A 12552-nucleotide genomic window follows, 5' to 3' on the forward strand; every position below is an offset into this window, starting at 1 on the left:
GAATCACCCGTTCCATTGTTTGCTCCCCACCTCCCCTGTAGCTTGGAGGGATGGAGCCTTTCACCTGGGCTGCTGCCTGCTCACGGTTCATGTTCCTAGGTGGGGGAGGGGATGTTTGCTGTAATTAAAGCCAGACACAGGAGAGCTGCGTTCTTCAAACTGCAGTGCCCCATTTTCTCTCTAACATGTCATGGGGTAGGGGGTGGCAGCTCTGCATTTTGTGGTGGATACAGGCAGTAGCATCTGAGTAGGGTGACCAGATGTCCCGATTTTATAGGGACAGTCCCGATTTTTGGATCTTTTTCTTATATAGGCTCCTATTATCCCCCACCCCCTGTCCCGATTTTTCACACTTGCTGTCTGGTTACTCTACCTCTGAGGGTCTGGTATTCCTTTTCGTGTGAGTCCTGGATCTCCTTGTAGGATTACTAGTCTCCATTTTGTGACACCATCAGAAGTGACTTCACTCTATTCTCTGCCAGCATGCTCCCTCCCCCCAGCACCCCTCTGAGACTCCAGCTAGGACCGTTTATCTTGGCACGTGCTTGACTCACTACGCTCTGTCCAGGACTCAGAGAGGTGGTGGGGTTTGTGGGTTTGAGACTAATTTATGTTCCTGTTAAAACGGACTAGCAGCGGCCTCATTTTTTCCAGAGATTGTTTCTTCCCTTCCCCCGTCTATAACCCTTTCCTTTCCAGACCCGCGCCGCGCCAGTCTGAGAGACATCCTTCTGCAGCCAGAAGTTGCTCACCCAGTCTCTGCTTTTTTTGAAAACAAATGCAGAGCTCCTTAAATGGAGATCGTATTTGAATCTGAGCAGCTTTCTGACTCATTAAAGGCCTGTCTCTGTGCCCATCTCATTCCTTTGCCTCAATCTCTCTCCCTATCTTTCTCAACCCACCCTTACAGTAATGACCAGATAAAATGGACCTTTGTCTTCACCCTCTATTGAGATTAGTCGTGTGCTATACATTAGGCAGGGTGGAGACAGGAGGCCGGGTAAGGATGGCTATCTTGTACTACCTAAAAATAAACAATACATTCTATATGAAACTGTCCTTCTTTGTCTGAACTGTCTGTAAGGAAGACTCAATCCCAGGACAACTCTACCTCCTCATACACTGTGTGGTGAGATTTTCTCTCTCCCTCTCGAGAGTTGTATGCTGCCATATCCCTCTTTCCCCCTTTAAACACCTCTTCTCCCCCTCTTCTATGGTGAATGGCTTGAAATTCTCCCTGTTCCTTCATAAGCACCCCTCCCTAGATGATGTGTGTTTCTCTCCTCTAGCCCACCCACACCCTTTTTGCTGTATGGCGTTTCCATCTTCCCCGGGCAAGCTCTCTTTTCTGCTGTTCGGTTTGGGGTCCCTTTCACCATGTGCATAGACTATCTGAAAGCCTTTGTACATCTCTTCACTCTAGGGCTCATGTTCATGGTTTTCTTTTTATTCTGAAAAGGGTGCCCATTGAAATTTACGCTGCTTCTGTGCCTGTGGCATTTCCTTGTCTCTTCTCATTTTCCCTGGTTTGTCGTCCTAGGACTTTTTTCAAATGCTGCAGACACAATGTTGGCAGTGGAGGGATGCGTATGTGCGTGCACGCGCACACGTGTGAGTGAGAATAGGAGTCCTAGCAGGTCATTTCCCGAACAGAACCTCCCAAGGAGGAATCTAGTAATGGGTCTTCCCTGGGCCAGGGTCTCACTTGCTGGGTATATGGGCCTTTGGTTTGTTTCCTTAGGTGTAGGAATATTTTAAAGAGTGTTTATTGCATTTAGAGGAAGAACTTAAAAATCAGTGGGGCCTATCAGAACCTAGAGAGTGCATTGAAAGACCTATTCTCTGCACCAGCCAGCTGAGGACTTTCAGGCGCATTTGAGCAGAGTGCAGACTGCTCCCGCCACTCACTTAGCAGCCTCAGGATGGCAGACACTGCATTTAATCATCCCTGAGCAGTGAGGTGGTGGAAAAGGGAATTTGATACAGCTGTGCCATTTGCTCAAATCCCAGTCTCAGGAATTAACTATTTCATTTAGCACATTTCTACTTTGGAAGACAAAGGTGACTTATTTCAGAGTAGCAGCCGTGTTAGTCTGTATCCGCAAAAAGAACAGGAGTACTTGTGGCACCTTAAAGACTAACAAATTTATTTTAGCATGAGCTTTCGTGAGCTATAGCTCACTTCTTCGGATGCATAGAATGGAACACACAGACAGGAGACATTTATACATTAAAGGTGACTTAGTGGTTGGTGCCCAGGATAGCAAATTAGGAGAGTGGGGTTCTTAGGCTCTTGGTGAAACACATTGTCATCAGATTAAATGTGCTATGTAAATGCAAAGTATTGCTTTTTGTTATTACTTCAAGACGAGGTCCCAGCATGAAAGATCCAAAAATATTGCTCATTGGGCTGTGGTGAGTTAGCAAGAGCCATCTGAGGATAAGGACCCTTTGGTGCCTTCTCTGTCTTTTGCCACATGAACAAAACATGAGTTCTTTGTGACGAGTGGGATTTCGGTGAATTAGCATTGGACATCTACTTACTACAAAGCAGAACCTACTACTGCCAGAAGAAAATTATGAGAGCAGAATGTCCTGGCTAACAGACATTTGTGTGAGGATGAACTCCGTTTTCAAACTAGCTTTTACAGGTAAAGTAATTGTGCTCGTGTGTCAGATTCTGGAGACAATTTCAGTGGGAGATGTATCTGTTCATTTGTGGGGTTGTAGAACAAAGTATTATACTCTATTCTCTTTTCTTTCCTCTTACCCTCACCGTTACCATTTACTAGTTGGCTTCTTAGGCCACAGAATTTGGGTTTCAGTACAGGGAATAGAAGCAATTAAATGGCCTCATGGTGGGGCACACATATGGAAGAAGTTTGCTTGTTAAAAAAACCTCATAGATTTAAAAGGAATGTAGTCAGGTGCTCTCCCTATTTCTCATTTTTTCTGGAACCTGAAAACAGAAATCTTTCCTTCCCACTAAATCTGTTTTCCGTCTACATTATGTGAAACTGCTCTGATTTGTTGTAGTAGGGTTATCTATGATCTCTATGCTGTGCAGATTTTGTTGTTGTTGGCTTGCTAGTGAATGCTGGTTTGTGGTTTGTGAGAGCGGGAGTTGCATATATTGTTTCTGTAGGGTTGTTCGCAGACATGAGAGCTACTAACGCTGACTGGTTTTCTTCTAGGAAAAAGAGCATTGAAACCTTTTTGAAAAATAAAGAATTGAATGGACTTTGCAAATAGATGGAAAAGAAACCAGTTAGGACAAATGTCGGGCCTGTTAAGTGACAGTGTGCTTTTTAAAAATGTCTGATTTCTTTTCGCCTTACCAAATTCAGTCTGTTTATGTAATTCATATATTAATATTGCACACAAAAACAATGTTAAAAGAACAATATTAAGGTTGCAAAGTCAAGCACTCGAAAATCAGGACATACCAGAATTAAGGTTGTTTGTGCAAACTTAATTTGGCCCCCTTGTGCAGTATGCATTATGAAACAGTCTTTGGCTACATGATTTCATACATTTTTTTCCCCAGAAAAGAGAGAGACGGGTTTTAAAAAAAACAACAAAATTCCATCATGTGGCACCATATTGACGCAAAAATGGATCATCTGTGCGGCTGGAATCTTTAGATCTACCATCCAGACCTCTGCCACTTGTACCAATCTACTCTCCCTCCCTTGTTCTCCCCCAGCAGATCTGGCTCTTGCCCCCTCTGCACTCTAATCAGGCAGCTTCCTTCTCCACTCTGCCTGTGCCCAGTAGAAGGGTCAAGGAGAACACAGAAAAGACAGTCTCCCCTGCTGTCTCTTCAGGTGCTGAGAGCTGGACCCAGACCCAGCATGTGGCCTGCAACAGTCGAGAGCTGCAATTGCAGTGAAAGTCCTGCTCTGCTCCAGGCTGGAGCATGCCTTTTGCAGATGGAATCTTCAAGGAATTTAGCTGCTAAAATCTAAGAATTCTCAAATCACCATGTGCAAACTGTGACTTCCCCCCACCCCCAAAAGATTATAATTTGGCCAAATTTGGGTGGATTTTCAAAGGATTAGAAAAGGCACATCCCTGACAGAAAGGCCTTCCCCCGCCAAACTGCTCTGCTTCCCAGCATGGGGGTGCTATGTCTCTTCAAAGAAAGGGTCACCAGAATTTTTTAAATTGGGCAGAACAACATGGTTTCCCCTAGCCTTTTTCTCAGCATTAGCTGAACCGTTCACAAAAATTCAGCCTGAAGCAGACACGTAGCATGGAAAACTTCAAACAGTTAGTTTGGCAAAATTATAAGTAACTGAAGACAAGGTCTGATTATGGGAAGTGTTGGGCAACCTTAATAATAGGCAATAGTACCAGCCCTGCATATAATTGGGCGTGGCAAAATTCAATTTTTATATTTTAAATAATTTTGATGGATAATAGTTTACTTTTAATAGTTTTTTTTTCTATTTTTATCTTTTTACATTTTCAGTTGTGCAAAAATATGTGTTAAGCATTTCCCCAAGTTTATCCATACAGATGTTCACAGTTGTGGGAAATTATGGGTGGTGGTGGTCAGGCAATGGGGGGTGTCAAACAGTAATTATTTAATGACAGTAGGCATGGATTCAAAAAGTTACGGCTTTATAACTGTTAAAACACAAATTATCAACATCACACATCAAAATAAACACAAATATCCTTAAAGAAGTTCTCAAGCAGATTTTTCTTACTTTGCCTATTTGTAAATTTTGATTATTGATGGAAATATATTTTCATTGGTTTGTGTGTACAGGGAAATTGGCATTTATCAACATTTACCAATACAAATCTAATGTTTTCAAAACAACCTATAATTACTTTTACCTCAAATACAGTAGAACCTCAGAGTTAAACACCTCTGAAATGGAGGTTGTAACTCTGAACAAAACATTATGGTGGTTCTTTGTAAAGTTTACAACTGAACATTGACTTAATACAGCTTTGAAACTTTACTATGCAGAAGAAAAATGCTGCTTTCCCTTAATTTTTTTAGTAGCTCATGTTTAACAGAGTACTGTACTGTATTTGCTTTTTTTTTTTTTTTTCCTTTTTGGTGTCTGCTGCTGCCTGATTGTGTACTTCTGGTTCTAAATGAGGTGTGTAGTTTACTGGTCAGTTTTAACTCTGAGGTCCTACTGTAGTCCCAAAGTACTGTATATAGCCTGTAAAGTACAATCCAGTTATCTGAGGGTGCAAGGGGACACTACAACTTTAGGGTAATTGGGATGGCAGCCTAGCTAGCAACCTTTAAGGACTACACTTAGGTTGAGGAACCCTGAGGGCAGTTAAAGCCTGAGTGCTGTTAGAGCCATCCTACTTCCTTATGGTTCATAGATTTTGAAGTTCTGGTCCTGCAGACTTTAGGAATTGTGCATGGTGAGGCCCTGTTCCCATGAAGCTTCCAAATTTTGGAGAGCAAATTTGACTTCCAGATAACTGTTTTTGACTGATCAAGTTTTAGATATCAAAGTTTTACTTAAGCAGTACATACAATACCACTCAGATTCACCTTCCAGTTTTTTATCTTCTCCTTGTATAAAAGCCTATCTCACCCTCCAATCCCTAAGTCATAGCTAGGTTTAAAATATTTGCAAGAAGTGTGAGAGGCTCACCTAAGAGTGGACTTAAGTTTTTATTTTTTGGACAGCATCAATCCTCTATAGTGCACATATCCCTAAAAACTTATGTTGTCTTTAATTTGTTTTGTTGTCCTTCTCTGGATCTTTTCTTGTTTTTGTTGTGTCCTATGTAACACTTGAAGTGAGGCAACCCAAACAGAACATGCTATTCAAAGTGAGCACAGTTAAGGAGAGTGGGAAAGGCATTTGTTTTTCAGCCAGTCCCCTTTTTGAGAAAGATCTGTCTCTGTAGCGCTAATTGGAAAGTGTAGTACAGACAGGAACAAAAGTCAGCCATTTGAATAGGCTGAATTTGATATCTGTGGTTTCCTATAAGGAACTTCTTCCAGACTGACTAGATTGGACAATAGGAGAGGGTAAGGTGGCTCTTGACGGATCCAGGAACTTGTTGACTCCCTGTGAACTGGTGAGATTTTGTGGAATGTTAGCTTTGTTTGGTGTTCAACTATTTGTATTTAATTCACACTATGTTGGTGTAAGTTTACCTAATTTTTCTTTCTGTGTGTCTTTAAACACCATCTTTCGCCTTGCTGTATCTACCAAACGCAACTTTGTGAGGCTCATTTTCTGCTAAGCTGAAGCCCCTCAGTGTCATTGTGGCAGTGTAAAGGGACAGAACTTTACTCTGGGGAATTCCCTCCATGTAAGGGAGCTACACGAGTTTAGTCCCTGGAGAAGAGGACAGGGAGGAAAGAGGTCTGATCAGAGTTGAGGAGTGGGCATGGTGGGAAGCACACTGTGCTTTGGCTGTTCTCTTCTTCCCATGTAGGGTTGCCAACTTTCTAACGGCACAAAACTGAACACCCTAGCCCCGCCCCTTCCCTGAGGCCCCGCCCCCACTCACTACAGTCCCCCTCCATCGGTGGCTTGCTCTCCCCCACCCTCACTCACTTTCACTGAGCTGGGGCAGGGGGTTGGGGTGCGGGAGTGGGTGGGGGCTCTAACTGGGGGGTGGGGGCTCTGGGATGGGGCCAGAAATGAAGGGTTCAGGGTGTGGGAGGGGGCTCCAGGTTTGGAGGGGGCTGAAGCCTGAGGCGGGGTTTGGGGCTCGGGGTTGGGGTGCAGGCACACCGGGCAGTTCCTGGTTAGCGGCGCAGCAGGGCTAAGGCAAGCTCCCTGCCTGTCTTGGCTCCGCGCTGCGTCCCGGAAGCGGCCAGCGGGTCCGGCTCCTAGGCGGGGGGCCAGGGGGAGTGGTGCCTGCAGGTAAAAGCAGCGCATGGAGCCTCCTGGCCCCCCCACCTAGGAGCTGGACCTGCTGGCCACTTCCGGGGCACAGCGCAGTACCAGGACAGGTAGGGACTAGCCTGCCTTAGACCCTCAGCACCACTGACCGGACTTTTAATGGCCAGGTCGGCAGTGCTGACTGGAGCAGCCAGGGTCCCTTTTCGACTGGGTGTTCTGGTCGAAAACTGGACACCTGGCAACCCTATTCCCATGAGCTTTAAGTTAGAGCAGCAGTAAAGATACCCTCATATCAGGGCCCAGTCAATTTCCCAAATGTCTCAAGAATATCATGAATGCAAAAGTAGTTTAAAGCTATTTTTTTATCCCATGTCCTGCCCGATATTCCCTGTGTCACTGTGCTGAGAATTGAGTCCTGTCTGTGGAAGAGGTTAGTTCCCTGTTATCTGTAGTAACCCCAGAACTTCCAAGATATTTCAGGTTGATGTGCCATAAATGTTGAGAGGGCAGGATTACCCAATAGTAAGCATATTAGATAGACAAATGCAGACAAAACTACAGAGGCCTTAGGCATTCTGAAGGCCTGGTTTTACCAAATTAAGCTAAATCTAAATAAATGAGGTTTAAATTGAATTAAGAGTGCCCACAGTGTGTTTTATATCAGTTTAAAATTGTAGCTTTAGGCAAAGTGGTGCAACTTTGAAAATAGACCAGGCGTAAGACTCATCCTTAAGAAACCATCCAGCTCTGGGAGGTAAGAGAGAGATGGGCAGTATAGCAACACATCTACACTACAGCCGGGAGATGCTCGGAGATCGATCCACCGGCAGTCAGTTTAGCGGGTCTAGTGAAGACCCACCAAATCGATAGCAGATTGCTCTCCAGTTGACCCCTGTACTCTAACCTCGACGAGAAGAGTAAGGTAAGTCAACGGGAGGGAAGATATAAAAGCAATGTATTAGTTCATCCCATGCTATCTTAAGTGTATTTGGAGTATCACACATACAAATTAATGTTAATATTTAATTCCTGGATTGAAAGTAGATCTTCCACAAGCAGGGTGGACTGATTTAAATAATCAATTTTAGTCTTGTTTTACATTTTTACTTTTTAATTATTTTCCTAAATAGGGGTTGATTTCTCATTACTTGATAACCATTAAAACATGTTGATTTGCAATTAAATATAGTCTTTACAGCAAAATTGGGTACTACTTTTTGCTAACCAGGAGGATCTACTGTATCTAGTGATACACATTTATTTAATCAGCAATATGGCTTACTGTACATTTATTCAGATTCTGAATTTTTACACGTTTATTATGTTAGAAAATTATGAATGATGCATTTCTTATTTAGATTAATTTTTAGTCATTTGTATCACGTTTTATTTGGATTGAACATGGAATTCAATTAAAATGCACAAAAACAGCATTTTAAAATGTTTTTTATTACTTAAATGAAAGTACCTTAAATGCACTGAATACATAAAGAAAAAAAGTTTATCAGCTCATGTTTTGCTTTTAAAATTAATTGATTATTTTAAAAAAGGGATTCGGCCATGATTAGGGCTCCTAGGTGCTACAATAATACAAAACAACAATAATAATTATAATCTGTAGTTAATGAACAAAATAGATTGTTTCTGATCATCATGTCCTTTAAGATTTTAGAACTAATAGATCTCATCCTCTTGCACCTTGTTTTTATTCATAGACTGGAAGAGGAAAATAAGCTTTCCTGCTTTTTCACTGCCAATGAGTTCTTAACTTGGAATGAACTGTGCATTGAACTGAACTAGCTGAATAAACTGAAATGAAGAAAATATTCTCTTTGTACTTGCAGAAAAGCCTATTGCTGTCAAATGCAGGTTTTAGCACTTCAGCAAATTGTGGTTCCAGTTGTGTACCAGTGACTTCCACCAATTCAATGGTTCGACTTTCTTTAAAACTTTGGCAGCAAACGTATACATTCTGCTTAATAGTATCTTTAATTAAATGATTGTAATAGATGATAGTAAGTTTAGTCCTTAACATAGGTTGTCATAATTTCAAACTTAATTTAAAATACTTTTTTCTTTTGAAATAGAAATCTATTTAATTTAAATTTAAAATGTTTTTAACTAAAAAAAAAAAAGATTTTTTTTTTATTCACCCTGACCACAAGTACAGACCTTCTTGTAAGCCCGCTGTTCTACATCAGCCTCTGGAAAGGACTGGAATAGAAAGGGTGTGGCAGGTTAGACTAAGGTGTGCTGGCGGAGCTGTACTGTTAACAGTCTGTGGCCATTTTAGAAGTATTAAAATTCAGTAAACTCATCCCACAATTTTGGGGAAAGAAAGCAAAGCTTAGTTCCTCAAAAGTGCCACCAGTCTGGATGCATGGAGTTGGAAGGAACTACACACAATAGAAAATGGATTTTGCAGGACTAATGCAATCTTGTTCTAACACCTGGCCAGAATCCCTTCCAGCAAAGAGAAGCAGTCCAGCCCAAATCCCTTTATTCTAGAAAAAATATGTTAAAACAAACTGCCCAGGGCTCTGTACTGTAGAAGGTTTCTGGAGTTTGACAGTGATAAAGTGTGTCTTGTGAGCTGTGCTGGCCCATCTGGAGGAGGCTTGTATGGAACCCATCCAGCAATCTGGGGCTTCTGCTTCCAAAGCAATTAATGTGTTCAGTTGGAAAGTGACATCTGCTTCAAAGGAACATGTCTGCGGGATGGAGAAAACTATCTTTCTCTGTGTTCTTTATCGGACTTTCAGTGAGCGGAGAGTAGATTGCATTTTCCAGCGTCCCCACTATATGTCAGAAAAATTTTGGTGCTAGCACTGAGAGAGTCTCACCTTTCCTTCCCTTTGTGCTTCTGGCTCCTTTAACATTCTGTTCCTCCTAGAATACTTAGAATTACTATCTTGAACACCTGTGCGCACACACTACAGCATCTCTGCTCACGTTTCCTGTCTTCCATTAGTATTTAATTTGCTTTTTCATATCCCATCTTTCAAGCAGAAGGTCAAATCTTCTTGTTCAAGATGCTCGTGACAGGTTCTGCTGCAATCATGTGGCGTGTGGGATGAATTGGTAGTGAAATTAGTATACTCTGTGAGGAATATCAATACTAATATTGCCTGCAGCATGACCTTCCTGCCACTAGGGCTGCAGTTATCCAAAATTAAAGTTTGTCATCCGCTTATCTCCATTAATTGGAAATAAATCTATCCTTAGAACATACAGAATAAAAATTTGTTTTCTTTCTTTATTGTATTTCTCCTTTTCCATTTGGTAAATGTTTAACTGCTAATTTGTTTTCTGTCACCTTGGATCAGATTACTATGACCCTCCCCCCACCCCCGCCTTTTTTGTGCACTAGCTTACATATGCACAGTTCCAGGAATAGTATTACACTACTACCTAGCAAGCAGAGGGAGCTGCCACTAGTTTGGATGTGCCCTGCAAAATGGTGGCAACTACTTTAAATTTTTTGATGGAGGGGCAGATTTTTTTTTTTAATAGTGGACTCATGATCCCCACTGAACCTCCATAAGCCTCCTTTCATATCTATTTGAGTGTTCGCAAGGCCTGTTAGGCGACTGAAAGGTGCAAGGCATTCTTCTTTGTCAGATCAGGTGTTTGACTTTTAATGGGGTTCCCCAGATCCTTTTTCACCTTCCTTAGTGAGGGGTCTGTCAATACTAAAGGTGACTGCAGTGAGAGATGGGAGTGGGAATGTAAAATCCCAGCTCTCAGCAAGGGTAAAATAAATTGGTGCTGCCCTTGGAACCACTTTGCTATGGTCCTTACAATGTTGATGTAAACAGAATCTCTTCCCTTGCCCCCCTGCCTTGCCCCCTGGCCATAGTCTGGAGTAGTGCCTGCTGCTAACCCTTCTGGAGCCTCTGTTCTGCAGGGACAGAGGGAGGCAGAAAGTGATCGATCTAACAATTCAATACACAGCTTCACTTCCCTGAAATTCTATCTGGGGAGAGAGGTTTTGCCATTTGATGGCTCAATATTTCATGTGGGAGCCAATTCATGCCATGAAACAGGAGGGAAGGAGAGGGTGTTCCATTAATATGGAACTGGCCATCCAGAGCAGACTGAGTAACAGTCAGACACTTTGATGGTCAAGAAAAAAGAGCACTAATGGCATATTGTAAACTCCCATTTGCATTAGAAGGGTCCCTCTGAGATACAAGTCCCCTTGCCTGTGGAAACTTAGACCTTTCATTTTCTGTTGTTGCTGATTTGTTTGATAAGATTAGACTTACAGAGGGATAGCTTCAAGTTGCACCTTCTCTTTGGTTCTTATCCTCCAGCAAGCAAAGACTAAGACCCCACACTTTGTTCTTCTCTTCCCCAGGATCAATTATCCTGGCATTTAGGAAAAAACACCAAATAGGAGGCAAAAATAAGGAATAGGAAGCAGAATTTATCCTTTAGATTTCTGAAACTTGTCAGGCCAGTAGTACCAGCTGGAACTCTGTTCCTGTGTCAGTGTGACTAGTAACATTGAATTCTTCAGTATACCTGAAAATACTTTTGAGGAGCAGAAAGATGCATTTCTGCAGTAAGATTGGGGTATCCCCTTTGATTTAATCAGCAGGAGACTAATCAAATCTGTGCTTCTGCAGAGTGGGTATGGGGATGATATAGGGGAAGGATATGACCATCCTGTTGCAAGGCAGTTGGTGGAGTAAATTTCTGTCATTAGTGTTGTCGTGAGATGGTGCAAAGAACCACTCACTCCACTGGCCTTCAAATTCCCTCTTCCTAAAATCCCATATGAAAGCACTGTTTCTTTTCTCCCTTTACCCTCTAACAGAGGGCAGGGGCCTACAGTCCACCCCTTTTGTTCTAGCTTTAGTCTGCAGTCATGATGGCTCATCCTGTACTTTAGATCATTTGGAGATGGGAATCGTACTGCTTTTCTTGAACTTTTTATTTATTAAATAACATTTAACATTATTAAGTAACATTCAGGCCGGCCTCGGGAAGGAGGGTTTGTTTTAATCCAGCTGGTGTTCCGCTGATTTCCTTTCATTCAATGTAAGGCTAAATGGCGTCCTGAATGGCTTTTCCTAAAATTGTACATCTGTTTAGAATTTTAAATTGGCTCTTTCATGACCTGGTGAAGAAGTGGTGGTGGTGATATGACCCTCTTTGTAAGCAGACTCTGAATTCCACATCCTCTTCCTGTAATCTAAACATATCAAAGTCAGCGATGATGTAAATGCAGGTATGCCCCATCCCCAAAATATACCTTCTGCTCTCTTAGCATTCTCAGAGGAGCTTTGGGTTATCCATCTTGAATTTTAGAAGCAGCCAACGTTTTCTGGGAAACCTATCAGGCCCAAGGCTGATATCTGAGACTCCGTGAATATGGCCCTCAACTGGAGTTCCATACATGTTTGCTTCAGAATCTACTGAGGACTGTAGCCTCCAGTACAGGAGGAACTTGGTCTCCAAGGAACCAAACCCTGGAAGTATAATCAAGGCCTTGGACAGGAGCAGACTTCTAGTTTTGAAAATTAAAACCCAGTACATGAAGAAGGTATGCAGGAGATGAACTGATTAAACAAATGTATTTTCTGTAGTGTTCTAAAATTTGTTTTTATCCATTCTCATTCGTTTCATATTTTATCAGCAATTGCAAAGTTCTGTGCAACTGTTACATCCCACAGAGAGCTAAGAGCAGGGAGAGGAGTTG

The 12552-nt window shown here is 42.2% G+C and overlaps 1 protein-coding gene across 14 annotated transcripts in view; it reads left to right on the top strand.

Annotated features, from left to right (window-relative positions):
* Nucleotides 1-12552, top strand: part of RBFOX2 (RNA binding fox-1 homolog 2) — a 262724-nt gene that overhangs the window by 164935 nt on the left and 85237 nt on the right. The window contains exon 1 of one of the 14 annotated variants that reach the window (XM_044986570.1): nt 2630-2651. The exons of the other annotated variants lie outside the window; for them this stretch is intronic. The gene's annotated coding sequence lies outside the window, so the exon portion shown is untranslated. Of the gene's footprint in view, nt 1-2629; nt 2652-12552 lie in introns of those variants that run through there. 14 annotated transcript variants of the gene reach the window in all.

Source organism: Mauremys mutica, chromosome 1, assembly GCF_020497125.1.
Source record: "Mauremys mutica isolate MM-2020 ecotype Southern chromosome 1, ASM2049712v1, whole genome shotgun sequence".
NCBI classification, from domain to species: Eukaryota; Metazoa; Chordata; order Testudines; family Geoemydidae; genus Mauremys; species Mauremys mutica.